Source organism: Lissotriton vulgaris, chromosome 10 (assembly GCF_964263255.1).
Source record: "Lissotriton vulgaris chromosome 10, aLisVul1.2, whole genome shotgun sequence".
NCBI classification, from domain to species: Eukaryota; Metazoa; Chordata; class Amphibia; order Caudata; family Salamandridae; genus Lissotriton; species Lissotriton vulgaris.
In genome coordinates, this window is record NC_141698.1 from 1044300961 (window position 1) to 1044328421 (window position 27461).

At 47.9% G+C, this 27461-nt stretch overlaps 1 protein-coding gene across 1 annotated transcript in view; it reads left to right on the forward strand.

Moving 5' to 3' along the window:
- The window catches only part of TOPAZ1 (testis and ovary specific TOPAZ 1), a 1918280-nt gene that overhangs the window by 1615646 nt on the left and 275173 nt on the right, over positions 1 to 27461 (forward strand). The window lies entirely within an intron of this gene.

The window sequence follows — 27461 nt, forward strand, 5'->3', positions numbered from 1 at the left end:
AGTGCTGGGCCTGCCTCCCAGGTCTGCCTCTAAACCCACTCTTAAGAAATTGCACTGGCTCCCCGTGCGCCAAAGATGTCATTTTAAAATCTTGAGTTTAACCCATAAACTCCTCCATGGTATTGGCCCTTCGTATCTAACAGAAAAATTAGCATGGTATGTCCCGGCCAGAGCTTTTGGCTCCAGTTCTAAGTTCCTACTGTCCCAGCCCAGAGTTCGGACGTCTAGGCATGGTTGCCGGTCCTTCTCTTATGTGGCTCCTCGGCTATGGAATAAGTTACCTACTCATCTCCTGTCCCTATCTAATCATCTGGAGTTTTGAAGGGGATTGAAAGCGTGGCTTTTTCCTAAATAAAGGTTTCCTTGCATGTATCTTCACCTTGGTAGGTCAATGCCTATTTTTCTTGCAGAGAGCCTTGAGACCTCTTTTGGTGATAAGTGCGCTATATAAAAGCATTTGACATTGACATTGACATTTTACCATTCAGAAATGCTCTTAAGACTTGGCTTTTCTCGGTCTAGCTTCTATCTCGGATAATTTCTCTTTCAATTTTCTTCTGGACGGCCGGTCTTCAGCGCCTTGATGCCTTAGGGTAATTGTTGCGCTCTACAAATTGCAGATCAAAGGATATCAGCATCTGTCCCCAAACTGTCTGCATATTTGGCCACAGCCTTCGACCAGCCCTTGATGGGGCATGCCTTTGAAGCACTTTTTGTGCCCTTGAGCAGCAATTTTTTGGTTGTGTGTCATTAGAGGAAGGCAGAGCAGTGTAATAGGTTAGGGAAGTCACCCTCTATGGTTGTCTCAATGAACTTTGAGATTCATGAAAACACATTGAGATGGAGCAATTGGAAAAAGAAAACAGACTGGAAAATTATAGGGCCTGGTTATAAAAAAAGAGATGTGTTCTTTGAGTTTAAATGAATCATAAAAGTGAAAATAATAACACGTGCACCAGGAGAAAGCCAGGCACCGCCTCTCTCACAAGGAAGTTAGCTCTACCTGCAGAACCTGCTGGGTCGGCTCTGAGTTTTCCTCCCTTCCCCAGAGTAGGAGCGACCCCTGCCCAACTTTGTAGGTTTTATGAAGCCCTTCAGTCCATCTTTGGGCAGCCCGACTTCACCGGCGCGTCTTTGGGCCCCACAGACTCGGTTGAGGGCTCTAGGCCTTTGATCCTGGCGGCTCTGGCACCAAGGGGCCCCCAAATATCCATGCCTGGATCCAGATTGGCGCTGGTCGACCTTACAACGCCGAATCCGATGTCGACACCCCTGCCAACTCCGACGCCGGTTGTGTCCCCAGTCGGCGTCAACCCCGGCTTCCACCTCGACATGGACACGGAGCAGGACCGACGCCGGATCCAGCATAGACCGGTACTTTGTACCATTGTTCTAACCCGGTTTTCCTTATTGCCCTGAGTGGCAACCAGATGAAGGTAAGGAGGGCTGGAAAGGGACTGTGGGCCCTCTTGCATACCAGTTGGATGAACCGGACCGGAGAGAGGAGTTGGGTGATGCCAGTGGTCTGGAGTCCTCACCAGACCTTGGTAAGCTTTCCCCCCCCTACTGTGGCTAAGGAGGAGGGTGCATCTTATGCAGTGGTGTAGCGTAGGACGGCTGAGGCCTTGAACCTAGAGCTTCCTATGGTGGCAGTGAAAACTAACCTCCTGACCGAGGTGCTTCAACCGGCGGCAGCCTCTGCTGCAGTTCAATAAGGCTCCCACTGACATCCTTCTGTGCACGTGGTCCAGGCCCAGCACAGGGGCACCTGTGGATAGGATGATTGCCCGACGCCACCACCCAGCCTTGGGCGACTCCATTTTCCTCTCCCAACACCATACCCCTGAGAGCTTGGTAGTCCAAGCCTCTACTTCCAAGGCGCATTCCCTACTGCCACCCCTGATGGGGAATCCAAAAAGCGGGATCATCTTGGGAAGAAGATGTTTTCTTCCGCCAGCTTGGGACTGTGGTCGGTGAACACTGCATGTCTGTTGGGCTGTTACATCCACTCCGTATGGGATATCGTTGTGCATGTGCTGCCACAGTACCCGTGGGAGGCCCGGGCCACTCTCTCCTGTGCCATTGCTGAGGGTAGAGATGCAGCCAAGTCATTCGGTTTGGGCTGGACACTGCCGACTCGCCAGGCAGGACGATTTGAACGTCGGTAGCCCTGAGACGCTACGCCTGGCTACGGTCCACTGGATTTTCGGAGGATGTCCAATCGACTCTTTTGGACATGCCTTTTGATGGCTGTCGCTTGTTTGGCGACAAAGCGGACAGCGTGCTTGAGCGCTTTAAGGTTTCTAGGGCTACAGACATATCCTTAGGCCTCGCTTCCCCCCGCCCTGCACTGTATGCTTTTCGCGCCTTTAATGTCTACGGAAGGGGTGCCCCACCACGTTCCGCTCAGAGCGACAGGCCTGCGCAAAGTGTTCAGCCTCTGCGCGGCCGGAGACGTTGGCCCCAGCGCCGTGGGTCAAGGGGCCAGCAGGCGGGCCAGTCCACCTGTGCCCCCTCTGCAGCAGCCTCCAAACCTTCCTAATCCGACCCTCCAGGGCCACTTGTTGCCAGTGGGCAGCAGGATTGGCCATCACCTCCCACACTGGCCGAACAGCACGTTGGACAGGTGGGTTTTGCAGATAGTCGGAAGGGGCTACACCCTCACATTCGAGACTACCCCCTCCATCCATGCAACCTCAATTCAATTGCATGATCATTTGGCCCTTCTCCTCCAGCAAGTTGCCGCTCTCTTGGCCAAGGGAGCCATTGAACGCGTCCCTGTGCAAGAAGTAGGTCGTGGTTGATATTCCCACTACTTTCTGGTACCCAAGAAGGAGGAAGGCCTGTGTCCTATCGTAGACCTCAGGGACATCAACCGCTTCCTCCAGAAAAAGAAGTTCAAGATGTTGACATTGGATCAGGTTCTGTCTGCCCTCGACCCTGGAGACTGGATTGTAGCATTGGACTTGCAGTTCGCCTATTTCCACATCCCAGTAATGCCAGCCCCCAAGCGTTACCTACGGTTCACGGTAGGCCACGAGCATTTTCAGTTTACTGTGCTCCCCTTTGGCCTTACCAGCGCCCCTCTGGTGTTCACGAAAGTGATGGCGTTGGTTGCAGCTCAACTGCACAGATCAGGTGTTTCAGTCTTCCCCTATCTCGACGACTGGCTGTGAAGGCGGGCTCGCCCCAGGCAGTTGTCTCCCACCTCCAGACTACGGCCGACCTCCTGCACTCGCTGGGGCTCACTATCAACCGTGCCGAAGTCACACCTGGTTCCTTCTCAGAAGCTCCTCTTCATCGAAGCAGTTCTGGACACAACACAGTTTCGGGGTTATCCTCCCACGCAGCAAGTCTGGGATATTCGGGCTATGATTCCGATCTTTCAGCCTCTATCCCGGGTTTCAGTCAGAATCACCCTGCGGCTGCTGGGCTTCGTGGCCTCCTGGATCGTGCTAGGTGGCATATGCGAGCTCTGCAGTGGGACCTGAAGTTCCAGTGGGCACAGCATCAGGGGAATCTTGCCAATTTGCGTGCAGTGCCCTCCGAAATCTGGATGCAATTGTAGTGGTTGCTAACAAAGCAGGATTGGATCAATGGCAGATCCCTCTCCCTTCCCCAACCAGAGTTCACAGTGGTGACAGATGCATCACTTCTGCGGTGGGGCGGCCACATGGGAGAGGCGCTCCGGGCAATTGGTCTTGAACTGAAGACATTCCTTCCTTCTGTCAAAGGAAGAGCAGATGTTCACAGACGACACCAATGCTATGGGGTACTCCAACATACAGGGCGGGTGGGATACCCTCCGTCAAGAGGCTCTTCGTCTCTGGACATGGCTGTAACATCAGGGCATATCCCTGGTTGTTCAACTTTTGGCAGGCCCGCTGAACGCCAGGGTGGACGAACTCAGCCTCAGGTGCATGATGGATCACAAATGGTGTCTTCACTCTGAGGTGGTGCAAGGTCTCTTTCAGCGGTGGGTAGAGCCTTTGTTAGATCTATTTCCCACCGAAGAGAACGTGCAATGTCAGCAATTTTGCACGTTGGAATTTCCAAGGTGGTACTCGCTCGGTGACACTTTTCGTCGCGAGTGGAGTTGCAGTCTTCTATACGCCTTTCTGCCTATACCACTTCTGCCCAGAGTGCTGAAGAAGATCAAGCCCAATCGTACCCAAGTCATTCTTGTGGCTCCGGATTGGGTACAAAGAGTTTGGTATCCTGAGCAGTTACAACTGACCATCGATCCTCCGATCCGACTGCCTCTTCGGGAAGATCTTCTGTGGCAGCAGCAGGGGACGCTCCTCCACCCGAACCTGTCCAGCCTTCACCTCCTTACGTGGAGATTGAGCGGCGACAGTTGACAGCCTCTGACCTTCCTCACAAAGTCTGTAAAATTATCTTGGGAGCCAGGTATCCCTCCTCTAAGTCCATATACGCCTGTAGATGGAACTAATTTGTGGCATGATGCACAGCAAAGGCTGATGATCCCCTCTCTGCCCCTCTTTCTGAGGTTTTGTTCCTCTTTTCTTTAGCCCAGCAGGGCTCTACTCTGGGCACGCTTACAGGCTATCTCTCAGCCATCTCAGCATTTCTTCGGCTTCCTGATCAGCCTTCTCTTTTCAAGTTCCCTATTGTAAATAGATTTCTTAAGGGCATCACTCGCCTCTTTCCTCCTATTCCTTTCATAATACCTCATTGGGACTTAAACTTGATCTTAACATACCTTATGTGCGCTCCTTTCGAGCCACTACATAACTGCCCTCTCAGAGTTTTAACTTTAAAAAGTGCCTTTCTGGTTGCCATCACCTCTGCTTCCAGGATGAGTGAGCTTCAGACTCTGTCATCTAAGCCTCCTCTTCTAGCTGTTCATCCCAACAAGGTTTTTCTAAAAACCAGACCTTCCTTTCTTTCCAAAGTGGTTACTTATTTCCTCATTGGACAGACCATTACTATGCCCACTTTCTTTCCGCCTCCACAGCCCTCAATAGAGGAAGAGAGGCTCCACCGGCTGGATAAAAAAAAGTGTGTTGTCCTATCTGGAACGCACAAGACAATTCCGGGTGTATGACCAACTTTTTGTTGGCTATGTGTGCGCCAAAAAAGGTCGGGTCGTGCAAAAACAGACCATCTCTAGATGAGTCGTTCTTTGCATAAAATGTTGCTACTCTTTGGCAAAGAAGGAGCCACCAATAGGACTGCGCGCCCATTCCACCAGGGCGACGGCGGCCACTACTGCTTTGGGACACGAGTTCCCCTTCATAATATCTGCCAGGCAGCCACGTGGGCATCTCTGCACACGTTCACAAAACACTATTGCCTGGGTTCTCAAGTCCAGAGAGACTGCTTCTTTGGCCGTTCGGTTCTCCAGGACTTCCTGGTGTGAACTTAAGACCCACCTCAGGGGTTGGTATTGCTGGTGTATCTATTCTAAGGTAGGGAATCTATAACTAATAGTCTCTTTCAGATGAACGAGTTGCTTACCTCTGGTAAGGATATATCTGTATATTAGTTATAGATTCCTAACCGCCCCACCCTTCCTCCCCATTCTGAGAATCGACTTCCAGGTTAAGGACTCCCTTTCAGGACTCTAGTTTTGTGCACCAGTGGTCAGTGTCTTGCATGGCTCTGCGCTTTTGGTGTGGAATGTCATGCAAAGAGTTGACAGCGCACGAGTGTGGCATCCAAGTAGATACTGCAACATCATCCCGGCGACGACGACAACGAACACAGAGTCGACCAAAGCCACCTATCGATGTGCTGGGGTACTGCTCCGAAAAATATTCTCTGGGTCCAGTCCGACGCCTGGGGGTAATTCTATGGTATGGAATCTGTAACTAATATATGTCTCTTACAGATATATCATTACTGAAGGTAAGTAAATTGTTCCCCTGTGCAGGATTTAAGGGTAGTAGCGGACAGTGTTGATTTGGCAGGCACGATAAGTATCACTTAATACTGTTGTTAAGGATTCAAAGGGCACCCTGGTCTATTTGTAGAGTGGGAGGTTTGTGATACATCCAGGCTTGAAGCCCAGTTGTTAGCTTTAAAAAATAAGATTGTTATCAACGTTTTAGTTAAAAGGCTACATAGTGTTCAATCACTTTGTCGACGAAGTGGAGACCAGTATTGATACAAAAGCAGTTAACGTGCTCCATATGTGTGTATTGTACAGCTACTGATGTTTGGCACCAGCTCAGCACAACGTTTTGTTACATTGAATGTTTGACACTATGTTGAAAGGCAGGGAACAACAAAGAAGGTTTTTAAACAAGCACTTATCAACTGAGCAATGATTTGTTGTAAATAAAGCACATTCTGTAAATATTCCAAGAGAAACAAAAATAGGACAAGACAGCCTAGCGCCGCCTGAAGACCTTCCTTCACACCTGGAAGAGCAGCTGTGAGCAAACACAGTCTTCAAAGTAGTATTAAATGTCTGCTAAGTGCTAAAAAGCATGGTCTTAAATATCTAAAATGCTGGTATCTTGTTAGCCCAGTATGTTGAATGTGAGAAATCTCTGAGAATTTTACAGGTAAGATATTCCGGTCATGGTAGTCACAGTCTCCTACATGCCACTGTACGGATTTTTCCTGTGCAAAATTAAAACTATTCTTATAATACTAAGCTATACACACTCTAGAGGTAGGTATGCCTCTAAATTACATAAAGATTGCATCCTCCTATATATACCCCAATATTTCCCCCTATGGTAGTTTGTGATTATCTGTTGATGCATACTTCTTTATAACATTTCATAATAGTTGCATGCACTGCAGTACCATATGTTGTTGCTTCTCTGGCTCTCACCTGTTTTGAGTATACGTGAGTTTACATTCCATAATTTGCAATGGTCAGTCTCTTTAAGTTGGTATACAATCTTTCCTTTGACTTGTATAGCTACACAATAATGAATATCAATATTACCATGGCTACAAGAAGACATAAAAGCTGCTAGTAATCTGACCACCCAAGAATGTTGTGCCAATGATGCTCTGTTAGCTGTTGTATGTACTTAGAAGTGAGCCCTAATTACTTGACAACTGTACTCCTAGGGAGAGCAATATTTTGAGGAAACGGAGTGGTTTCTTTAAACTCTTCATATATAGTTTACACATAGTTTCTAAGAACACCTTTCATTTAAATAAATCATAAACACTACCCCTTTTCACACTAACCTTTGTGGGTATGTATAATAAATCTAGCAGAATTAGTGACATTGGTGATGCACCTTACTTGCCTTCTTGTCATTTGCATAGTTCCAGCATTAAGCAAAGGATCATTAGTAACATAAGACTGTTCCCCCTGGCTGATGTAAATCTGTTCCATTTCAATGCTACAGCCACTGGTCATAGTCTCCCAAAGTAACCTGCAAGTATTTACACCCCTAATGCAAACACACCCATCCCATAGGCAGATCAGAACCATATTTGCTGTACAGTTTGACTAGATTGATCTATACATAGTTCCCCATATACGGCACCCGTTATTGACACTATTTACATTCAGAAATACCACAAAATGACTCCTAATGTTTGGTTAAGAATAACTCTTTTGCTACAATTATGCATAGAACTTAATTTTGTTTTACTAATCAAATTTATTTGCATTTATATGAAACAGGCAAACAAAAAAACTGTGAATAATTGCACAATGAGTCAAGTCAGTCCCGACCTAAGAAGAGCAATAAAACAGCATAGAAGAAAGAATAGACCCATATTTAAGACAGTAGATTAAACCATTTGCCCCATATCTTATGGAATGTATGAGGACATCCCCGGGCCTGAAATATGGATTCCTCCTGGGCCGCACACCAATCCACCCCTCGTTGCCACTTCCGAATGGTAGGAGGTTTGGCCTGAGCCCAGGCCGCGGCGATGTCACACTTGGCCACAACCACCGCTGTACCCAGGAAGCGTTTGTCGGCTCTAGAGCCGTCCAGGCCTTTGAAGACCCCAGCAGAAGGCATATGGGATAGTGAGGGATCTGCCACCCTAGAGTCTGTGTAAGCTCAGACTCCACACCTGACCAAAATGAGGCCAGGGCAGGACCAAACCATATGATAGTAATCGTCCGGAACTTGGCCACAGCGTGTGCAGTTGGGGAGGCGCGCATCCCTGCCCTATACAGGCGCGCAGGAGTGAGGTAGGCCATGTGAAGATAATAGAGTTGGATGAGACGTAGTTTTGAGGAAGTAGTCAGAGTTTTGGGGGACATAAGGGCATCGCGCCAGTCTGCTTCCTCCAAGGGACCCACCCAAGCCTCCCAGCGGGTTCGCAATGAGTCCAGAGTGGCAGGGCCGTTAATAACAAGGGAACAATATATCCGGGACGTTCCCCCAAAACACCCCCCCACCCACCCCCCCGCCCACCCCCCCGCCCAAGACTCCCATCATAACCTGAGCCTCAAGCGGGCTGAACTCAGGAAGCAAAGTGCCTATTGAAATATGTGTAGTGAGGACGTGGCTGAGCTGCAGATACCTGTAAAATTGGGTGGTGTGAAGGGAGTGACGGTGTTGCAGATCCAAGAAGGCCCTAAAGTAATCGCCCACCCAGACATCTCCAGAACACTTCATTTTTAAACTGCAATTGTAACCGCTTAATCGATATTTTTTTGGGTAAGTGCCGTTGCTGATGCCAGTAGTCCCCCTGCAGATGCCTCCATTGATTATTATTATTTTGATTTTTTTAACTCCAAAAACTTATGTAATAAATGTCAAAAAATATATTTAGTACAGTCAGAACACCTTTCAGAGGGCCACGTGGCACACACATGCTACTGGGCCCACCTGTGGTGGTTGAGACCTTTAACCCCTGATGTTCCGGGGCCCAACCTACTATGACTGACCTCGGTTGGTGATTTGCGCTATATAAATACATGTACATGGATCCTGCTCAACTGGACCAAGTACCCCTTCTGCACATGTCTGAGTGGTAGCTGTGGTCGATCAGTCAAGACTCCCTAGATACAGGTCAATGTATGCGACTCATATCTCGGTGCCAACAGTAGAAACAATAAATCAATGTGCAACCAAATACTTGCTTTTATAAGAAAAGGTTGTATTTGTTGTATTTGGCAGTTTGGTACTGGCAGCTCCTCCTGACGTATGGAATTGCTGCAGTATGTGGTGAAATGGGTGCAGGCTCATCCTGCCTCCTCTCCCCAGCATAGACAGTCATAAGTCCTGCCCTCCTTGAAATTATATTTACTGGTGGGCCTCCTCGGGCATACCAGGTCACCTAATTGGGCTATGCTGGTGTAGCAAGACCCACACACAGCTCAGTCTACGGCGGCCCTCTCCCAGCATACGAGGGTTGCCAAAAACAATCCTGCACACGGACGACGGCCCGATTTGTGCTCAGGAGAATTGTCACGAAGGGAGTCCTCACAGTGGAGCTCCCCACTGGACCTTTCTCCCTCCAACACGCTCCTACTCCTTACAGGTCTTGGCAAGCAGAAAGGTGCTGGTGCTCCGGGCTAGCTAGTCTTGGTTTCCCTGGGTGATGCCCCCTAACCCGGCAAGAAAACTAGCAGGCCTGGACCACCAAATGTGATCATGAACAAAAGTCTTGCAGAGCTCCCCTTCTCCCACAACCCGTATGGCTGCCTGGCAGGTGACACATTTTTGGGGACTCAGCCTCCCCTCCCTGTATTCCTTCTCCCAACACCAAATGTGATTTAGTGTCTGGGATTTGAAAGTTTATTTTGGTGACCTGCTTATTTTCAGGTGGCAGTTCTACTTTTCATCATCTTTCATGAAAGAGGTCCGTCACAGCAGGCATGACTCCGAAGCTTATTGTCCACAGCATGTTCGGGAATTTATATAGCGCACTACTCACCCGGAGGGTCTCAAGGTGCTAGAGAGAGGGGTTCATAATTTGTCGAATAGCCAGGTTTTCAGTTCTTTTCTGAAGGAGATGTGGTTCTGAGTAAGGCGGAGGTGGGTGGGGAGTGAGTTCCAGGTCTTGGCAGCCAGGAAGGAGAAGGATCTGCCACCCATGGTGGATTTTCAGATGCGCGGGACTGCGGTGAGGGCTTGATTGGATGATCTTAGTTGGCGGGTGGGTATGTAGATGGACAGTCGAGTGTTGAGGCATTCGGGTCCTAGATTATGAAGGGCCTTGTGTGCGTGGGTGAGAAGGCGGAAAGTAATTCTTTTGTTGACGGGAAGCCAGTGGAGGTCTTTTAGGTGTCCGGTGATGTGATCTTGGCGCGGGATGTCTAATATGAGTCTCGCTGACGCGTTTTGGATGCGCTGGAGTTTTTTCTGTAATTTTGTTGTAATTCGGCATAAAGTGTGTTGCCATAATCCAGACGACTCGTGACCAGTGCATGGGTGACAGTCTTTCTTGTCTCGAGGGGGATCCAGCGGAAGATCTTTTTGAGAATGCGAAGGACGTTGAAGCAGGAGGACGAGATGGCGTTGACTTGTCTGGACATTGAGAGAGAGGAGTCTAGAATGAAGCCAAGGTTACGTGCATGGTCTGTGGGTGTGGGTGCTGTGCCCAGAGCGGAAGGCCACCAAGAGTCGTCCCAAGCTGAAGGGGAGGATCCTAGGATGAGCACCTCCGTTTTGTCTGAGTTGAGTTTAAGGCGGCTCTGTTTCATCCATTCGGCTACTTCTTTCATGCCTTCGTGAAGATTGGTTTTGGCGGTGTTGGGGTCTTTGGTGAGGGAAAGGATTAGCTGGGTGTCGTCGGCGTAAGAGATGATGTTGAGGTTGTGTTGACGCGCGAATGAGGCGAGGGGACTCATGTAGATGTTGAAGAGGGTGGGACTGGATGAGGATCCTTGAGGTACGCCGCAGATGACTTCGGTGGACTTTGAGTAGAATGGGGGAAGTCGGACTCTCTGAGTTCTCCCAGCTAGGAATGAGATGATCCAGTCCAAGGCTTTTCCTTGTATGCCGATGTTGCTGAGGCGTTGTATAAGGGTGCTGTGGCAGACTGTGTCGAAAGCGGCGGAGAGGTCGAGTAGGATGAGGGCCACTGTTTCTCCGCTGTTCAGGAGTGCTCGGATGTCGCTGCAATGAGGGCGGTTTCGGTGCTGTGTTTGGCTCGAAATCAGGATTGAGATGGATCAGGGGAGTTGTTGGATTGAAGGAAGGCGGCGAGCTGGCTGTTGACGGCTTTCTCGATGACTTTGGCCGGGAAAGGGAGGAGGGATATGGGTCGGTAGTTTTTCAGTTCTGAGGGATCTGCTGTGGGTTTTTTCAGAAGGGCGCTGAGTTCGGCGTGTTTCCAGATTTCTGGGAACGTGGCAGAGTTGAAAGAGCAGTTGATGACATCGCGGAGTTGGGGTGCGATGATGGAGTCAGCTTTGTTGAAGATGTGGTGGGGACAGGGGTCAGAAGACGAGCCAGAGTGGATTGAGTTCATGAGGCGAATGGTGTCTTCGGTGGTTATTGGGTTCCAGGCACTGAGGTTGTTAGTTGGAGGAGTGGAATCTGAGGAGGTGGGGCGGGTTGATCACTGGGAGTATTCTTGAAGTTGTTGTAGAAGAAGGAGGATAGCGCGTCGCAGAGGTCTTGGGAGGGAGTGATGTCGTTGGATGCTGCGGTGGGGTTAGTGAATTCTTTGACGATATTGAAGAGTTCCTTGCTGTTATGAGAATTGTTGTCGAGACGGTCCTTGAATGCTGATTTCTTGGCGGATCGAATCAGTTGGTGGTGTTTGCGGGTGGCTGTCTTGAGGGAGGTCGTGTTGTCTGAGGTTGGGTTTTTTCTCCAATTCTTCTCCATGGTGCGGCATAGCTTCTTGGATTTTTTAAGTTCATCATTGAACCAGGGAGCCTTTTTGCTGGCTGATTTCAAATGGTGCTTTTTCAGGGGTGCTAATCTGTCCGCACTGTGGGTAATCCATTGCCTGAGGTTGGTGGCCGCTTGGTCTGGGTCCATTGAGAGGGTGGGAGGGTTATGGTTGAGTGATGTGAGGAGTTGGTCGGTGGTGATTTTGTTCCAGTTTCTCCGGGGAATGGGTTGTGGACGGTTGTGGGTAAGGGTGGTTATGTAGCTGAAGTGAACACAGCTGTGATACGTCCAGTGGAGAGCTTTAGTGCGATCGAAGGAGATGTGCTTGCTGGAGGTGAAGATAGGGTTGAGCGTGTGTCCGGCTGTGTGAGTGGGGGTGTCAACAAGTTGTTTGAGTCCGAGGTTGGCCAGTTTGGCCAGAAGGGTGGAGGTGTTGCTGTCGAGTATGTTTTCAAGGTGGTAGTTGAGGTCTCCAAGAAGAATGTAGTTCTCGGAGGCGAGGGCGTGCGGGCTGACGAAGTCTGTGATGTCGTCGCTGAATTGAGTGCGGGTGCCTGGAGGTCTGTAAATGAGGGTGCCTCTAAGGGTGGTCCTGGAGTCGGTGTATATCTGGAAGTGGAGGTGTTCGGCGGTTGCAAGATTGTCGTCGGAGCTGGTTGTAATTTTGATGGTGTTTCTGTGGACGATGGCGATGCCTCCTCCGGTTTGATTGGTGCGGTCCTTCTGAATAATCTTGTAAGTGTCCGGTATGGCTATGGCGATGTCGGGAGCAGAAGATGCGTTCATCCATGTTTCAGTAAGGAAGGCGATGTCAGGTGACGCAGTGTCGATTAGGTCCCAGAGTTCTGTTGCATGTCTGTGGACCGAGCGGGTGTTCAGTAGGATGCATTTCAGGCGGTTGGGTTCGGAGATGTGTGTGGAGGAAGTGGGTTTGGTGAGGGTCCTGAAGCAGTTGAACTTGCAGGAGAGGCAGGCGAATGGGCCGTGGGTACGTCCAGGGGTAGCTTCGCAGCATTGTGGTGTGCGACCGGGGTTGAGGGCGAGGAGAATAGCGGCATCATAAGTGGTTCTAGTGGGTTGGGAGAGGCAGGGACCCGGGGGTCTGGCGCTGGGCGCGGTCCAGGCGCGGACGGGCGTAGACGGGCTTACCTTTGGTGCACTTCGGCGTGGACGCTGCGCGTTGAATCATCTGGCATAAATGACGAGTGGAGGGGGCGGAGCGTGGGAGGGTCAGCTGGGAGGCGGGGTCGGGGAGGAGACACGGGCAAAAGTAAATACACACTGAAATGGCCGCCCGGTAATAAATCGAAACTGGGGCACAGCCGGAGCTCGAGTCAATGCAATGTTGCTACAAAGTACACAATAACGCTTCACAAGCAATTACATCAGCCGCTATGCAGTTCGTGGATATATTAAAAATTAAAAAAATGTAATGCGAGCTAAACGATACCAAGCGCTGTAATCTGAGCAATGCGCTGTAACAGAGCGGTAGGCAGCAGGTATCAGGGCAGGCAGGCAGGCAGCGAGGAGAAAGCGTCCTTTGTGCGAGCAGAGTGCTGGGGGAGGGAGCATAATTCATGAGAGTGACCAGAGTTTTCACCTGGATGTCAGCCTCAGTGATATGTGCCTCAAAGGGTTAATCACAGAACCCCAGCCCTACTCTTTATGATTCTCTTATCAACCCTATCTCCCTTCCCTAAATGTGTCCAGGCCCCTTCCTTGTGGTCTATCAGTGAATCAAAAAACAATCTTTTTAACTTTAAAGAGGAGTCTCTTCCTTTCCCTCCAGCATGTCCCCAACCAGATTACAGGAATGCAGCAATACACAAGGAGGGAATTCCTCTCTACTTCCTGTCTTTACCAGCCATGCCTGGGCTTCCCAAAATGGAACCCAGTGTCCTCCAGGCAAAGTCCCATTGTAAGCCCACTTACTGAGTGTACTCTCACATCATTCTTGCAGTCCAGTACTGTTCCTCCATGCGTTGTACCCTTACATGTACCCATGCATCCAGTGACACTGTTCAGCAGTGAAGCTTTTCTGTATTTAACCAGGTTGTGCTCTTTACAAAAGCACATACTGCCTGCGCAAACATTGACTCTGTGCGTGCTGCACAGTACTTCACTGTTCATAATGTACTCCATGCAATCACACCTACATTCAGCACATGCTTTATCCACTCATGCACTCCATAGCACTACATATTATGTGAAATGTATTCCTTTCGGTATAAATACATCCAGTACTTGTACTAAGTGCACATGCACTGCACAGTAATTCTCCATCCTTGTACTGTACCCTTCAAAGTCATACATTCAACTAATACAGAGTCACTGCCCTTGCGCTGTTTAGCACTAAACATCTACGGGATGTAGGCCAAGGGTGAGTTAAACACACTGTTTGAATTTTTAAAAAGGTGAGTGAGCTGTAGGCCTTACTCCAGTTGCACAAGGTTAAAAGATCCTGTTCACTACTGCTCTATGCTGCTGCTACCGTTCTCGTTCTGCTCTACTCTTGGTGAAGGTCGTAACCTTCCACCACTAGGAGGATAGAACTTTGGGCACCCCTCCCAGTGCAGCAAGACCGCAGACTGTGAAGCAGACCTATGTCATGGTGCACACGCTTCATCCGTGTTCTCCCATGACAAAAAAATCAACATTTGGGTTCCAGACAACTGTACAGTTGGGCACACAGGGCAATGGTGCATGTCTCTTACTATGCAGAAGGCCTTTCTGCCAAAGCAATTACCTTCAGCCAAGTCAATTGTATATATAAGAAATGCCCTAAAATTTTCATGATTCAAATGATGCCATTGCCAATCCCTCCACTGCCCCATGTACGCATTCCAGACCGCTTACAAATGAAAAGAAACCCATTGTGATGAAAGCATGTGCTTCTCTTGTACTTTATCCTCCAGCTCACAGTTAAGTCCTTGCATCTTTCATGTCAAAGGAATTCAAAGCACCTACTTCCATGCTTGTAGCTCCTGGTATCACCACCCAAAATCATTGCATGTATAAAAAATAATTAAGTACAATGTTCCGCTGACATGCATTTGTAACATCACATGGTTTGTAACCCTAGCATGCAAAGCACTTTTACATCCTATTCGACTTCCCTGTGGTTTCCTAGATTATTATGCATAAGACCTTTTGCGGCCTAAAACATTGGTTAGTGCTGTTCGGTAGTACCATTTACCTTGGTCACCATTACCACATGGGCAAGTTTGAATTAAGCATGTTTACACAATCATAATATGTTATATGCTGATGTCACAATAAAAGTAAGAATCCTTTTGCAGTACTTCTAGGTAACACTCAGCACATTGCTTCCATTTTGAATTGTTAGGTTAATACCTCACAGTTCATACAAACCGCAGTTTTGGTGAACAAGACTTTCCCAGTGATCCTATAAGTGGCCATCATATTGTGCCCCGGAACCAGTATGTTTCACAGTGTAAACAAACCCTACTCTTTATTTTCTTGCACAGTCCAGGCATGTTGCCTTTAAACGCAAAGTAACAAACAACAAAGCAAATGCTTCAATTCATCTCTATCACTTGTGGTCCTGGGCGACATTCTTTTCCGTGTACCATGTCACTCTAGACAGAGACTAGTCATATGTAAATTCGCCTTAGTCCTGCTGCAGAAGGGTCAGGCCAGGTCAGATTCCTTTCAGACAAGACGAAAAGCTACCCCGGGCCAGTTTTAGCTTATTTAGGAGTAATTGGTGAAGTATTGCTTGAATCCTATGGTCGGTTCAATTACCTCTTCTGGTCTTTGGGTAGTGTGGAATCCCCCTGTAGGCTCAGGTTTTGTCTCCTTTTGCGAAGACCACAACAACTTCTCAAGTAGAGACTCTGGCACTCCTCCCAACTCCGCACCCATTCCTGTCTTTATTTCACCAAATGTAGCAAAGTAGTAGGTGCTCCAAGCGTAGATTTGTCCCTGGTACCTTAGCCCACCTTTACCTGTGCCCAGTAAACTGTTAGTTGAATTTGTTTCCCTGCACTACTTTGTGTCCTGGTCACTCTTGTAGTCTCATGCAAAACAAAGTGGCATGCCATCTTTTTTACGGTTGAATGATTCCGGCTGACTGGAAATTAAATTAAATTAAATTCAGTATTTGTAAAGCGCACAATTACCCTAGGGTGTCAAGGCGCTGGGGGCCGTCAGGAAGATAAAGCAAGCTATTGCCCAGAGTCGCATGGTGCTGGGCTAACTGGTCGCCGGCACCGGGGATCAAACCGTGAACCCTGTGGTTCGGAGTCAGGCACCCAGGCCGCTGCGCCACACCTCTTCCACAGTCTAAGCTAGATTCCACATTGGTGTCAGCTTTATAACAGGGATGCCTGTATTGATCTGGTATGATTAGTTGCCAATGTTATACCACGTTTAGCTATATAATCCATCATCCTATAGATAATGGATTTAAATAAAGAATCACAACACTGCAGCACTCATCTAAACAGAAGCTATTATTTATTAATCCTTCTATATTTGTCTGAAAGTCTTTACATTCCCAGCACCGCTAAACGTGTATCGCCAATGCTTCCTTTGTCAGGGCACATTTAACAGTATAAATTCTAATTGTGACTATCATGGTCTTGCAAGGATCCCTAAGATTCTTCGCATGAAAATGGGTAGAAGGACCTTTTCTTAACTCGGCCCAGCGGCTTAGAACAAACTTCTTTTTGTGCTACACTCTGTAGCTGCTACCACTTGTTTAAGAAAAAACTAAAACCTGCCTCTGTCAACAAGATTAGTTGATCTCATTGCATCTCATGGAAGACTGAAAGCTCAGCACTTGGACATTCCATGGAGTAACTGTGCGCTCTCTAAGTCACATTTCATTCATTCATACCTGGTCTTTAAAATTACACAATCCTCCCAATTCAGATTCTGTGAATTACATTAAATCAAAATTATAAGAAAGTGCTGATTGAAAGGTAATTCTTGTCAAACACATTATTTATGTTCTTCATATTCTGCATCGCCATGGAACCATATTTCATGTATACATCTGAGAATCCTCATTTAGACATTCACTTCTATTATATTTGCTGAATTCAGTTATATCTCCTTTCATGTAGTATTACCATTCAAATTTGCTTCTTATAACTGAATCAACATCACAGCACTTCCTTACATCATATAATGCCACTAAATAGTAAAATGATGTGACCACTGTCCTTCAGATCGCAATAAAAGAGCTCAGTACCTCCTGATTCCCTCACAATTCATTAGTCTATTATCTCTATCTTTGTGTATATACCATATATATATATATATATATATATATATATATATATATATATATATATATATATATATCCCAGTGGAGGTCGCCACTCGGTGGTTATAGCTAGGTCATTAGGTGTGCTTCTAATAATGTAGGCGCTGTTTGATGAAACAATTTGGGGAAAAGGGGACCCCTATATATTAATAATACACTTGCTATACATAGGGAAAACTAGTTAATTTGAGAACGGTCTATAGCCAAGTAGAAATGCAGGACTTTGCTAAACAGTATGTGAAAAAAACACAGATCTATATTATGGTAATGGCATCCAACAGTATGTAGACTCACCACCCAAGAAGTTATTGAATTAAGTTTATTATTCAAGAATTGATATAAATATTTTATCTTTTTATAACACTTTTTTTATCTTTTTTTATTTTGTGTATTCAAATACTAATAAGTTGTAAGTAGTCGGGAAGTCTTTTAACCTGTAACTAGACGGTACGACTAACAGGGAGCCGAGAGTCAGGATTCAGATGATGTTTCATGGTCAATATTCGTAAAAGGGGAGGACGGTCTCCGGGTATGGCTCTCGGTATATGTAGAACACCACGTGGGATCACAGTATGGCAGATGGCTGGATGCAAACCTTGGTTACAGGTTAAAAGACTTCCCGACTACTTACAACATATTAGTATTTGAATCGTTCATCTTTGTAGCAGTGCCACGTCCCCTCCCCCCCCATATAGAATCTGTCTGAACCTACACGGGATACCCATTGAGCCCGTTTTTAAGCTATTAGAAATTTCTGTCCGTGTCGCCGATATCATTGCTTGTGGCTGCAATCACGCTACAGATAACGTCTTCTTTCTTTACGGTGCAATGACTATTAAAATACCTCATTATGGCCTCGACCACCACGTCTAGTCTCATTGTATATTAGTTTCATCTGCACAAAAAGCGGGTTGACACCTGGCAGCCCTTCACGTGTTCCTTTTCTTTTTCGTTGAATAGTTTGGATATTTTGTTCCCTTGCAATAGACGGTCACCTGAAGAAGGCTATTTGGCCGAAACGCGCGTTGTGAACTACCCTACCGCATTGCCTCCATCATTTGTCATGTCTAATGCTTATTGTTTGTTTGTCATGTGTTTTTAAATTTCTATGTTCATGAATTGTAAATCAGTAATATTACAAATAAATACACAAAATGAAAAAAGATAACAAAAGGCGCTGTTTGATGAATCTCCACGAAACTTTCCAAAAAAGTACTCTTTTTTTTTTTTTTGCCTAGTTTATGCATGGAAAGTTTCGGGGAGATCCATCAAGCAGGGGCAGAAAATAAAGTGGGGTCCCAAAACTCAGTCACCATGCATTTTTCATGGACGTCTTTAAGAACCACTACAGCTAAAATCGGTGAATGGATTTATACCAAATTTGGCATGAAACTAGATCTTGGTTCGCAGTTTGTCCTTATTGTGATTTGGTGTAGCTCCATTGAGTAGATTTTCTAGAAATTAAGGTTAAAAAATATGTTTGTATATCTGGACGGTTGTATCTGCGACAGTTTTACAAGGCTCACCCGGGAAAATGTAGCGTTCAGATTGACCCATGGAGCTTTTTTCCCTTGGGCCAATTTTCTCCTGTGGGAGTCAGAGACTCTCTGATTGGCTGCAAGCAACGTGAGAAAAATGTTGCTGCCAGCCTTTACAGTTTTCTGGGACTTAGACCTTTGGCCTGAAGTCAGGGTAGGGATACCTAGCACTTACAAGCCCTGTGAAGAGGAATCCAGAGAGAGCAAGCGGGCCGGCTTGGAGAATACTTATGATAAACAGATTACTCCTGCCCAGAGGGAGCAGCATAAACAGCCAAGAATGAGTTCCCTAGGACCACATGAGGCTCAGGGATGGAAGCCACACGCCTCCCCTTTTTATTGGCTTGGACCTGAGAGATGGAATCATCTGAGACACTCCTCTAACCAACCATCGGGAGGGACTGCTTTGGTTTCTATTCTACAGTGAGGAGTCGGGCAAGAAGTATCCACCAAAAGAACAAGTTACATACTTCTCTGTTCCGTGGAGTGTCTGTTTTTTAAGATATTAAAAGGTCTAAAGTTAGTGCTCCACACCTTGTTGCCAAAACTTGTTCAGTCTGCGAGTCTGAGGGCACAGAAAGGGAAGAGACAAGTAACTGATGCCTCCGCCAGGGTTGGCGCACCTATATGCTCGTTCGTTGTGGTTGTATGACTTTATTCGATAGAATGTATTATAAAAGTGTACAAGTTCATACATCATTTTAAAAACAGAAATACATCCCCTTTTTCCATAAATAGAAAAAATGACGCGTTGTCATACATACAATACAAAAATAGAATTTAAAAGACAAAGTGTTTTTAAAAACAGTTAAAAACCCATAAAAAATATTGATTTTAGACGCAAGGATGACCATAACAAAACAGAGAGTATTGTAGCGGCTCCATAATCTGCAACTGATGCGCCTAGGGAAGCTTGGATCTAAGTAGCCACGCGCTTCCCAGATATTTAGCTGTCCCACATACTACGCTGGGCACAGAGGTGTCTGATGTAAGAATGCCCAATGCCTCCCTATGATGTTTTGTCCCTAAATTAGAGCACACGGGTTTCAACCATCTCCGTCTCGCCTGGCCATATGCTGGACAGGCGAAGAGGAAGTGGGGGATGGATTCTGTGGGGGAAGCACAAACAGAGCAACCTCCTCAGGTAGTGTGCCTAGCCTGAACTTCAAATACAAAGCCCTGTCTCTAGGGGATTCAATGAGGTCCAGGAAGGGTTCCTGTTTGGGGGAGGGCTTGGAATCTAGGAACTTCTCCGTCAGGGAACCGTGCTTCAGATTTCGTATTGCTTCGTTGGACACCCACTCCCAATAGGCCTTCTTAACTACTTGCTTGGGTGGTGGAGACTGGCTTTCCCAGGCATCTGCTAGCCCAATTTCCCCCATCAAATGCTTAAGATTTGAAACCCAGGGTATCTTGCGGCCTGTGTCCCTGCAAAGCAATTCGGTCAAGCCGGAAGCATAGTTACATAGATCGGGGGTCCTTCTGAGGCGTACCCAAAATAAGACCGGGTGCAGCCTTGCTATGTCTCTGATTGAGTGTCTACCAAAATCGTGTCGGAGAGGGACCAGAGGAGTCGATGGGGGGAGCGAGACCAGGTCCCTGTAGAACTTGTTTTCTGATTTCGTTAGCTCCGCGATGTTATCGAACCCCCACGATTCTGCCCCATACAGGGATGAGGGCAGGGCTTTGCCCTCATATACCTTGATGGCAGGGGAAACAGGCCGGCTGTGGGGAAGGCGATGATGCCTGCTATTGTCCCCGACACACGCTTATGATTGAGTAGCATCTTTGACAAGTGAGAATTCCATTTCATCAAGTTGTTGACCCGTACACCCAAATAGTCAAAAGCCTCCACTAATTCTAAAGGGGAGTCATCCAGCTTGATGGAATTTCTAAAGCGTTTAGATGGGGCCAAAGCCATTAGCTTGGTTTTAGTTGTGTTTATACTTAAGCCTCTGGTCTTGCAAAACTGACTGAACCGATCCAGCAGTTTTTGTAGGCCCATCAGGCTTTTAGAGATCAGGAGGGTGTCGTCTGCAAAAAGCAGCGTAGGTGTTTTTTCCCCTGCCAAAGTTGGTGCGTCGGCAGGATCCTCCCTCAGGTAATCCACAACCCCGTTGATAAAAAGGGAAAACCGGGTTGGGGCCAGGACGCACCCCTGGCGTACCCCTCTCTCTACCTTAACTCTCTCCGTCAAATGGCCCTGTCGGCCCCACCTCACTCTAGCATAATTCTCCTCGTGAAGACGCACAATCAGATCCAGGATCGGGGGGGGGATGCCCAGCTCGGACAGGACCCTCCAGATCGCGGCACGAGGGACCAGGTCAAAGGCTGTTCTGAGATCGATGAACGCCAAATAAAGGCTTCCTTTTTCAATCGTTACCGATTTCCAGTATATCATAAAAAATCTAAAGACCTGGCCCATCATGCCCACTCCCTGTCTAAATCCTGCCTGAAGATGGGACAAAATCTCATCTTCGTCTATCCAGGACCTCAGTCACGTGAGGAGGACCCTGCCAAATGACTGCAAAGCAGCCTTAAGTAGTGATAGCCCCACAACCGGTAGTAGTCCGCAGCTGGAAGCTGTTGAAATTTCTCCACTGGCCCAAGGGATATCCATCCCCTCTGTTTGTCAAACGAAAATCTGGCCAGCGTGAAGTGACTACGGTGAAGTCTACCATCGTCACGCTGGAGGAAGGCTTCGACCGATCCCCCACCACCGATAAAACTCTAGTCGACGAATCTAAGGGGGGATTGGAAGGGGATCATGTTTTGTCGCCCATGGTATCCTGCTTAAATAGGTTTGCTCCTTTGAATCTGGAACCTGATGAGGCTGCTTCATCTGTATCGGGGGCCATGTCTTGTGAAAAAAAAACCTTTGCAGTGACCCACGCCAGCTGTAACTCGTGCAGGCTTTCTATGCCTATTCTATTGGAAAGAAAACAGAGTTGGAAAAGTTAGTAGAGTCCCTGGGAAATAAGGTGGAGGGACTACTGAAGGGGCGGGTTATTACAACTTCTGTCAATATCGAACCCCCCCATGAAGGGATAAGTCGCACAGCTCACCCGGGGCGGTCAAGCAATACAGCTAATAAGCCTTGCCCTATTCCATCCAGGGGTACTCTCCCTAACCCCACTCCTTCCCTAGGCCATCTTCCACTGGGCCCTGTAGAGACAAAGACAAAGACTACATTTCCTTCTGGCAGATTATATTCTGACTCCGTAAGGTCTAGGGTACCTCCTAGGCGCCTTCAGGAGCAGGCCCCATCCTTGGCTAGGAACTGCCCTCTGGTCCCCCCTAACAGAGTCCTAAGTGGGGTACCTCTAGCTTCCAATCTTCAAGGTGGCCCATCCCATCGCCACAATACTAGGGCTACCATATATATGACTCAGGTCCCAAGACTGAACACAGTGGGGGGCTATGAAAGCAGCGAGTCCGTCCACAACAAGGCGATACACGGGATGAGGTATACAAGGGGCTGCAGATCCATCATTAGGAAGGACATGGCCAAAGTAAGGAGGGTTACAATGGCGAACTCTGTTACAGACTGTATCGAGATCCAGTTTTTTGACCCCTTGTTGGCAGAGAACCTAGTAGCCCTCGAGTTTAGAACATCCCCCGCCCCTTCGTCCCCCCCCCCCCCCTCCCCCCCCCCAACGATCATTCATCTATTCAGATTCGTCGGTTTCCATCTTGGTCAATGGTCCGGGAAGGGGATGGCTCTGTCTTGTCCCAAGCTGACTGACTAGAGGGGGGTGCCCAGTAGATTGTCCTTTTGCTCCCCCTTGCTGCCCCCAGGGAGGAGAAGGCGTGTGCATGGCCACATTAGATTAAGGTGGTGCAACACACAACGACACCTGGGACCTGTAATTGCCAATTTGGACATACCTAGGTTGGGAGAGCTGAGTCCTGTAGCCCATAGCACTACCACCACGAAGGTAATCAGGCTACTCTCCTGGAACATAGCTGGGCTCCAAAAGAACCTTGCCCTTCCTGAATGGTGTAGGAGAGTAGGGTCTGCAATCCTATGATCACCCCAGATTTTTGCTTTTTTCTTCACTGGTTTACGACTTTCCCTGGCTGTGGGCCTGCTAATCAGACCCACAGCCTAGCTGTTCTCTCTCTAAATTGACAAGCATGTACCTTAGGTGCATTTACCAATTGGTACTGGGCCACCTCATCAGTCCCTGTACAGTATACCTTAGGTATCCAGGGCATAGGTGTACCCAGGGCCTACCAGGGGCTACAGCATGTATTATGCCACCCCTGGCTGGCCATCTAAATCTGACACAACTGGCTGCACGACAGCTGGGGCAAGGTGGTGTAATCACCCTTTGCTTTAGATATAGTATTCCTATATCTAACCCTAAAATGGACACATGTATTCCTATCAGTCACTCCTATGGCAGGCCTTATCAATCCTGAAGGCAGAGTGCTTGGAATTATGTGAGATGGTGCTCTGGCATGAGCTGAGCCCGTTTGCAGCTTGCGGAACCAAGTTCTAATAGCTGTTCCATGATAACGCGTACCATATACTCTTAAGTGCCTTATAATCCTCGCGGTTATTTGCCAACTTTGGTATCGCTTTATCAAAACGTGTCATACGAATTGGAATACTAACCCCTCGCCAATTCTGGCGACGGGGTTAGCATTCCACCCTTCTAGAGGGACACGACATGGACGTAACTGTGAACCCCGGTTAAAGCTTAACACAGCCTCAGCTCCACAAAATGGATGCTGCCATCACAGACACGAGTCTGACCTCCTGCTGCTGGGAGTCCTTCCAGCGAGGAGAGCTTTGACAAAGGGTTTCCTGTCAGGGGCGGTGCTAGCACCATCCCAGACAGGGTTTTGTGTATCCCAGGTAGGCAGGGCTGAAAGGAAGGTGACTGCAAGTGGCACCCCGGTGCTCACTGTGCATATGCCGGCTCAAACCAGTTCCAGGGGCACACCTGTCCCTGAGCTGGGAAGAGACTGGACAAAGGAGAGGGGTGTAACCACCCCCCTCCTGGTCCCACCCATGGGCAGGACCTAGTCGCGTGCCAGCCCCTTTTCTTAGGATAAAGGTAGGAGCAGGCCCCCTTCCCAAATTAGATAATTCTGAATCTTGACTACTTTCCACAAAAGAACTCTTGAACATTTCTGAAGACTCTCCCTTGTGGCTAAGGAGTAGCCACCTTGCACCAGCGGGCACCATCTAAGCGCATGCGGTTTGCTGTAAGTCCATCCTCCGGATCAAGACTGCCCAGCTCGACGAGACCCGGATTCCCTGCCATCTCTGACCTCTACCTGCACCATCAGCCCAGCTGAGATTCGTGGGTGTGACGAGACCCGAGGGACCGGCCATCTTCAGAACCTGCACGACGCTTATCTAGCACGACCGCCGAGGGATCCTTGAGTGAGTGCACTGGGGTTTGAGAAGCCCTGACCCTAAGCAGCTCCAGCACCGAAGTCCAGCCCCCCAGCATCCACGAGATCTGCGTGGGGCCCTTCTGCTCTTTGCTGCTGACCGCGTTGTCCGGTCACTTGCATAGACTGTAACGAGGATTCCCGACGTCTTTTGAACCCTATGCAGCCGCAGCCCCTGGGCTAGGTAACCTGAGCATTTCGGTGCTCCAACGTAGGTTCACTATCTAAGTGTGCAGATCCTTTTACGTTTTCAGTCTAGCTAGTCGGATTCGTCCGATAACAGTAACTTTACAAATACTAGCACCCATAGACTTCTTCCCGCGTGAGAGTGCACACTCTGCACCCGATCTCCCTAGGCCTCCTGCTCCTAACCTTAGGGTTCAGTAGTGTAGTCCTAGCGATCCTGAAGCCTCTGGATCTTGTTACTTACCTGCTAGTATTTCGCATTCCACTTTTAGTGTATATGGTTTTTCGTGCCCCTCGGGCATTTGTGTAAATTGTGCAACTTGAAGTATTTTCGTAAGAGTTTTGTATTGTGCTTAGCTCCCTGACTCATAAAGAGCCAGGGTAGTCTTGTTATAAATAAATATACTTTATTTTTCATAACAACTTGTGTGGTGTCCTTTCACTTGGTGTTCAAGGGGTATATGTGATGGTATAACAGCTGGCTTAACACGCCCTCTAGAGTTTAGCCTAAAGACTGCTCTTGTCCATGCTACTAGGATAGCTGGTCTATAAGGTTGACTTACAACCAATCATCAATAAGGGTCGTTTGGAATGATACAAAGTGATCACTAGAATAGTGAGCACTATATATCAGGCCAACTTCTCACAAATGGAACAACCTCATCAGCAAATATGACATCTGCTTGTTCCAGGAGACATGGAGCCTGGTTCCTTTGTATATGCCAGAGTATACTACATACCATATCCCCGCGATCAGTTCGCGCAGAGGGCGGCCTTCAGGAGGGCTTCTGATCTGTGTTGGTATCGGACTGAATTGGTCGATATCTAACTGCAATACTCCCTCGCATGATATCCTACATCTATCTATTGGAAGGGCTAAAGATACTGCCCACCTGGAGATATTCAATATTTATGTCAGAGGGTGTTCAGGTGTTGAAGGGATATCTACTCTATCGGCCCTTGATTTGGAGCTGTCAGTCATTTCTAAAAAGGCAGGGATCATTGTTGCAGGTGACTTTAACTGTACCTTTGAGCCCCTGAGCACTGAAGACATCTTGGGCATTAGGGACGAGGACTCCAAACGGGCTATACAAACATTAAACTTATCCCCGATAAAGAAATGGTCCCAAAGAGCAATACAAATCAACGCCTTGGCCTTAGAACACAACTGAAGAGCAGCAAATGGCAGGACCCGCTCAGACCCTAGTGGGGTGTGTACTTTTAACAGGATTAGCACCCCCTCCGATATTGATTATATTTTGCTAGACGTGTCTCTTTGGGCTGACCTCATTGATATGGAGGTCATCCCGAGTCTTGACAGTGACCACAATCTCCTGTCCATGCAACTCTCCCGAGACATAGATACCCTATCTATTGACACGGGTATTACACCATTGCAGTCCACCAGGGAGGTTTTACCATCTAACTGTAATCGGCGACTAAAGTAGCATATGGTCACTAAACAGGACCAGACCCTGGAAAGAATTAAGGATCTAGTGGAATTGAAGATCCAAGAGCTAGAACATCTACCCAGTTCCACCCCACTGGCCACGCAGGACTCAAAATTTATTGAAATATATCAGGAGACCACTGACAAGATAGGGGAGTTTTTCCGTACAAAGGACAGTGGGGACCGTAAATCACACTCTACAAGCGACGAACCTGTGGTACACTGCCCTTTGTCGGAAAAAGAGACAGAAGCTATCTCTGGCCCTTAGAGCCAAGGACCAGCCAAAAATAACACTAGCTAGAAAGGCCTATTACAGGACAATAGATAAAGCCAAGCGGGCGTGGGAAGAAGCGCATTGGCAGGAGCTCAAATCTGCCGCCCAGTTGAAGGATTCCACTCTATTCTGGGAGCTTATTAATGTCAGCACAAGAAAGGGTGATGCCCCAATTCCAAATCATATTACAGGCAGGCAATGGTTTGAGCATTTTCAAGGCCTGTATTCGGGAGAAGAGGGGAATTTGACAACAGAGCAAGGACGATGGCTGGCCCCCGCTGGGATTCCCAATGAGGGTGATGCCTTCGAACTCAAGGAGATTCAATCTGCCATTGCAAGTATCGCGCCTGGCAAGGCGGCAGGTCCTGATGGCCTCCCAGGCGACTTACTACGCCATGATGGCGAGCTTTGGTCCCGCTTTGTCCTCCGGGTCCTGAACTGCATTGCGGGTGGCTACCCTGTTCCAGATTCGTGGAGGGGTGCCGAGGTGGTGCCGATCTACAAGAAGGGGGATAGGGAGGACCCTGCCAACTACAGGCCGATTAGTTTAATCGACGTAGTGCAGAAAGTGGTTGGCAGGGTCCTCCTCACGCACCTATATGCTGTTAATGTGAGAAGTTGGCCTGGTATATGATGTCCACTATTCTAGTGGGCACCTTGCACCAGTCTAAATGACCCTTATGATGGTGGTTGTAAAGTCAACCATATAGATCAGCTATCCTAGTGGTAGCATGGACCGGCAGTCTTAGGCTAAAACGTCAGAGAGCATGTGAAGCAAGCTGTTTTACCAATTATAATCCCTTGAATATCAAATGAAAGGACACCGCACAAGGTATATACAAAATATATATGTATTTATTACTAACACAACCCCTCTGAACTCTTTATGAGGTCCGAGATCGAGCTTCAGTACAAGTTACTCAATAAGCATACTTTAAGTTGCACAAATACAATTCTGCCCTAGGGGCCTCACGAACCATATACTAATTAAGTGGTATAAGAACCACTTCAGGAATAGTGAATAGGCCTTGAGCCTAGGGAATCGCTGGGGCTACACTGAACAACAAAGGGATTGGAAGTAGGAGGCCCACGGGAGTCATGTGCAGTGTCTAAACACACACTCGAGTTACCATAAAGTTATAATGGGAACGTAAAAGTTACAAAGTAGTAGATTAAGAAACCCTGTTAAACTAGGACACTTCGAGAGTCAACACCCACGGGAGCACCGGAGTACTTGAGTTACCTCACCCAGGGAAGCCGGGTGCATAGGTGTCTTTTTGTGTCTGGTTTCGTCGCTGTTTCCTATGGAAAGCTGCAATTAAGTGCTGCAGGCGACCAGGAGAAAAGTGTCCGGGTGGATCGAAGATGTGAAGAACCTGAAAGCAGAGGGGACAGAGTCTGGGTCACTAGCCAGTGACCAGGAAGGAACCAGGCGATGTTGAGTGTTTCAGGTGAAGAAGGTGAAGCTTGTCTCTGTAGCCACGAGGACAAGGAGGTGTCGTCGACAACCAGGAGCTGGATTCGAGCTGTCCCACAAAGGATCTTGTTGACTGCGGTGTCTGTA